Raw genomic sequence first — 5,205 nt, 5'->3', positions numbered from 1 at the left:
GCAGAGGGAAAGGTGGCCGGGGACCTGCCGGCGGGGCCCTAGCTCCTGCTGCAGCTGAGGGGCAGGCTTCCAGCAAGCCCCCCTCCTGCGCGGGCACCTCCCTGTAGGAAGCCTTCCAGGAGACGGGCTCCTGGGAGATGGCACAGATTCTGGGACCATGCTCCCCGAGGTTAGATGATCCACCCCGTCGGTTTCAGCAGACAGCGCCCCCCAACTACTCCAGGCCCTCTGTCCCACTCTGTTCTATACCTGGATCTCCCCAGCTCCAGGCAAGAGTCTGAGAACTGTCCCCTCAAACCCTGCTCTCCCCGCCCCCTGGAACTCTTCAGCAGCCTGTCTGGGTGCTGCTTCCTGGGTGGGAGGGCAGAGTCCAATGGGACGGGCCTGCAGATAAGCCTGAAGAATGTGCTGGGCAGGCTGGCAGTGGCCACTGTCGAAGCGGTTGCCTTGCCCTGGTGCTGGGAAGGCCAGGTTGGTCTGTGAGGGCATCGGGTCTGGACAGGACTCTCGGTGTCCCGTGTCCTGGACCCGGGCAGGAGTTAATTACACAGAGAACTAGCAAACACCTGGGCTGGGAGCAAAGGACACAGCTGGACCACATTGAGGGGGACTAAGGGGAAGTCCATACGCAGCTGGAAAAGGGGTGCCACCAGGGGCTCTTGGAATCAGGCAGGTCGGCAGATAACAAAGACACAGACTTGGCGGAGGGGGGTGTCTCAGTGATGACCCAGCCCAATGCCCATTTCAGATCATTTTATGGTTGGGGAAAAGCAAGCTGCCCAGAGAGGAGAGGCGGCGTGGCCAGGGTCACAGAGCAAGTCCAGGCTTCAGCCAGGGACAAATAAGTTCCGGAGTGGGTGATGGAGGCAGCCCTGGGGATGGGATGCTCTGCCACCTGGCACTGGCCACTCACCACCGTCTTAGCCTTCTCTGCCACCCAGGCTCAGGGGCAGGGCTGTGCCCACAACATGGTCCCCTGCATCTCTGGATGAGAATGTAGTAGCATTGCTGGGGTCAGCTGGGCATCTGTGCTGCCAGGACAGGACCCTGGGGCAAGTGTCCTGCTGGAGCTGCCAGCAGCTTGGCATTAATTAATCTTCTGGAGGCCTGTCTGTCGAGTCCCTAACAAGGAACAGATGTGACTATCCCAGTGTGCACATGCAAACAGGCAAAAGGACACAGAGGGTAGTGCTCTCTATGCCCCATGTACCCCGAGAGCCCCTCCAGCACCCCTCAGCGGCCTCCGTGCCCATCCACGCCTTCTCTCCCAGCTCCCTGGGAGCCAAGACCCTGCCACACCCAAGTGATCTGTTTTCCTCCTGTAAGGTCGGCTGTGGGGTCCCTCCCTGGTACTGACCACCCCCCCAACAGCCTTGCCAGACCCAGGTGCTGGCACTCAGATGAACAAGCTTTCCCAGCTCTGTCTCCACCATCTGGGGCTTCCTTGACCCCCCAGCAAGGACCAGCTCTGTAAAAGTCCCCTCTGAGATGATGGCCAGCCAGCCGCTGGCTGAGGGTCCAGAGCAAGGAAGGCCCCTTTCAGAACACACTGACCAGCACGCACGGGCCCAGGGTTCATCCAGGGCAGCTTGGGATGTGGCCCAGCCAGGAACACGCACTTAACAGCAAGAGGTCCTGGGCAAGCCACTTAACATCTCAGCGCCTCAATTTCCCCACCAGTAAAATAAAATAAAAAAAGATAAATCAGCCCATTTTAAATGAGGAAATGAATCCTTAGGCACCTGCCTGCCCATGCTGGACCAAGAGCATCTGCCTTGTAAACCCAAAGGGCTGACTGTATTTCGAGAGCTGCTGCCCAGCCAAGGGCTGTGAGATCACCCTAACCCAGCCTTCCACCTGCCCAACACAGGCCTGCTCCTTCCTGCCCCTCCCCGTTACCTTCCCCGCCGTACCCCTTGAGTGACTGCAGCCGCCAAGCTCTCGGGAGTACCCCTGGCACGTCTGTCCACAGGTCCACACCCCGCCCTAGGCTCCAGGCCCTAGAAATAAACCAACGGAAAGAGTAACCTTCCAGGGAGAGCCTGGGTGGCAGGGCGCCCGGCAGCTCACGCTGGCCTGGAGTCACAGGTGGTGCTGACCTTACTCGGTTCCAAATAAATATGCAAGAGCAAGACCCAAGCTGGGGCCCAGAATGATACAGCACAGGAGAGCTGGGGAGGCGGGGAGAGAGGGGGAAGGGTCAATGGGTAGACTTACATTTGATGGGCAATGGGATCAAGGTGGGGGGTGGGTTCCCAGAACCAACAAATCCCCCAAAGGACGCGGCCCCCTGGCTGAGCCTGTGCAGACCCAATCAGGCATCAAGAGATGGCCGGCGGGCTGAGCACAGCAGGCAGGAACCAGGAAGGCAACCACGCAGCCCTCCTCCCCTTACCGCACCTGGGGCCACTTTCCCCATCACTACTGAACCCCCAGCAGCTCTGGCGCTCACAAGCCTGCAGCAGGGAAAGATGCCCCGCTAACTGTGGTCTCAGGTCTGTAAGGTCAGCTCTGAGCACTCTGAGAGGCTAAGCAGGGTGTCCAGCACCCCCTCAACAGGGAAGGAGTAAGGACCCCCATTCCTCCTCCCAGCCTAGCATCAATGTGGTTCCTCAGCCACAAATGGTACCTGCCCCCGACCAGGACACCAGAGGGGACTCTGAAATGTCCCCTCTCTCCCAGGAAGAGCAGGCGTCCTGTGCGGAGTGGGTAGGAGACTCCCTGGTGCCCAGCAGAGGGGTGGGGCAGGGCCACTGCCCACCTGCCCGGTGGGACAGCCGTCTAAGCACTCCCTCCCTGCACCCAGATTCTGCCTGGAGGCTTGGCTCCAGAACAAACACTACTTGCTGCTGCTGGGAACCAATGGCTGAGCCGGAGTGGCTGTTGGCCTAGCTGGGCCTCCCCACCCTGCAACAGATCGGATCTTATCAGGGCTTGGGGACAGCCCTGCCTGGACTCCGGCTCACTGACAGCTCGCTGTCTCCACCCGCTGGCAAAGATCCTATCGACCGGACTGTCTCCAGCATCAGGGACATTTCCCATCCCCCACCCCAACCTGGTCCTCTCTACCCCCATGTGATGGCTATCAGGGGCTGGGAGGAGGTCCTCCCTTCCCCAGAGGGCCCCATCCTTGATCTCCTCCACCCCTGCAAATCCTCACAAGCAACCACCACCTGAAACACCGCAGGACTGAAAGTGGGTGGCAAAGTCAGATCCAAAACCAATTGGGAAGAGAAGACTGGCAGAAAAAGACATCAGAACAGTCACTGTCTTCTGGGCCCTCCAGCCAGGAAGGTGGTGCTATGTCTCCAGACCACTGCCGCTGGTCTTCCTCCAGTCCCCCGCCCACCCTTCCGGCCTCATCTCCCCCCTGCCAGGGGGCCAGGGGGTGCGGATGTTCCTCAACGTGCCTAACTCCTACCCATGCGGATCACTGCACTTGCTGTTCCCTGCCTATACAACACTGTTCCCTCAGATGGTCCAAGGTTCATTCTACCGAATCAGTTTAAAGACCATCACTTTAGAGAGGCCTCCCCTGACCACTCTGGCCAAAGGGAGCCCCTAGTCAGCCTCTACCACCACGCCCAGTTTCCACTGTCCCCACATATCCCCACAGGTTTTACCTCTTCATCTGCTGGTTTGCTTGGCCACTGTCTCCAACAACATCCTAGAATGTCAGCTCCCTGATGGTTAAGCCTCCTCTAATTAACAGCTCCATCCTAGCACCTAGAATGGTGCCCAGTGAAGAGTGTTGTTTAGTTACTCAGACGTGTCTGACTCTTGCGACCCCATGGACTGTAGCCCGCTGGGCTCCTCTGTCCATGGGATTTCCCAGGCAAGGATACTGGAGTGGGTAGCCATTCCCTTCTCCAGGGAATCTTCCCAACCCAGGGATCAAATCCACATCTCCTGCATTGCAGGTGGATTCTTTACTGCTGAGTGCAGAGTAAGTACTCAGTACATGGGGGCTGAAAATGTAATTATCTCCAGGATTTGTTTTGTCCTCTTCATCCTTTCTCCCATCACCACCACCAATATCCACCTGGTCAGACCTAGCTCAGCTTCCAAAGACATGTGGGCAGCAGTGGGTTCCCATTTCCCTGGGCCCTGGACCCACAGTTTGGTTCAGAGCTGACCCGGGGGGAGACAGCACTGCTGACCCCGTGTCCGGGTCTGACTGGGTGGCCCCACCTTGGCCCTGGTTGTTGGGTGAGATCATGCCCAGCTCTGCTGCCCTGCCTGGGAGAGAAGAGCTAGAAGTAGCCATTGCCCATGCTCAGAAGGACAAGCAACTGGGGGCACAGCTCCTGAGACCCATCCCAACTGGGGGACAGGACTGGCCTGCACTGGAGCCACATCTCTTGAAAGGGGCAAGAAAGGACTTTGCACTAAATAAGCCCAGCCTCAAATCGCTGCTGTGGATCCTGCCCGCCCGTCACTGCCCTTGACTCTTAGACCCCTACACCCGAAACCCTCCATCTGAGTCTCCTGGCAACAGCCACGCAGCCACAGCTTGGGATATGGCCCAGGTGCCGGCCTCTGCTCATACCCCTCTGCAGTGACAGCAAACATTTAACGGGAAGCCAGACTTAGGGAGCCCTGGGGGAGAGAGTGAACAGGACCCCAGGAACAGGCAGAAACAATCAACAAAAGCAGGCAGCTGGCTGCGAGTTTAAGCTGTAGGGCAGGAATCATCTGCAGGTGGGGGAGTTGGAGAGTCTCTAGGAATTTAGGGGCGGGGGGTACTGAGAGAGTAGGAGGCCATGAGAGCAGAAAGGGTGCGAGGACGCAAGCTATGATGAGCTGAGCTGTGCCCCTTAGAGATGGTAGGGCCAGGGAGCACAAGGGCCTGGGCCCCTCCGATGGGTAGGTGTGGGGTAGGTGCTGGGTAGGTGTGAGGTCAAGCCCTGACCTGGGGTCCCCTGGAGAAGAGAGCTGAGGGAAGGCGGGGCTCAAGGGGTAGTTCTGAGGACAGGGATTGGCTTTTGGAAGTGGACCCCTCAGGACCCCCACGGGGTAGGAAGGTCCCATAGGCTTGGAGAGTCCTCAGGGGGGAGTCGCCGAGGGTCTGGAGGGCTCCTGCGCGACCTGAGGCCCCCTCCCCGCCTCGCGCCCCACTAGTTACCTGGGAGCCGCGGCCCCTGATGGGGGCGCTGGCTCAGCGGGCGGCAGGCCAGGCTCATGCCCGCGTCACGGCGCGACCGG

General features: G+C 59.3%; 1 protein-coding gene across 7 annotated transcripts in view; it reads right to left on the bottom strand.

Annotated features, from left to right (window-relative positions):
• Positions 1–5,205, bottom strand: part of DOK4 (docking protein 4) — a 13,774-nt gene that overhangs the window by 7,723 nt on the left and 846 nt on the right. For 2 of the 7 annotated variants that reach the window (XM_010861881.1, XM_010861885.1), the window contains exons 1-2: positions 5,126–5,205; positions 1,914–2,000 (exon numbers count right to left, since the gene is read on the bottom strand). The exons of 1 other annotated variant lie outside the window; for it this stretch is intronic. The gene's annotated coding sequence lies outside the window, so the exon portion shown is untranslated. Of the gene's footprint in view, positions 1–249; positions 340–1,899; positions 2,001–5,125 lie in introns of those variants that run through there. 4 more of the 7 variants (XM_010861884.1, XM_010861880.1, XM_010861886.1 and 1 more) reach the window with 4 other exon arrangements.

Source organism: Bison bison, unplaced genomic scaffold (genome assembly GCF_000754665.1).
Source record: "Bison bison bison isolate TAMUID 2011002044 unplaced genomic scaffold, Bison_UMD1.0 scf7180017864473, whole genome shotgun sequence".
NCBI classification, from domain to species: Eukaryota; Metazoa; Chordata; class Mammalia; order Artiodactyla; family Bovidae; genus Bison; species Bison bison.
This window is presented reverse-complemented; position numbering and strand designations above follow the sequence as displayed.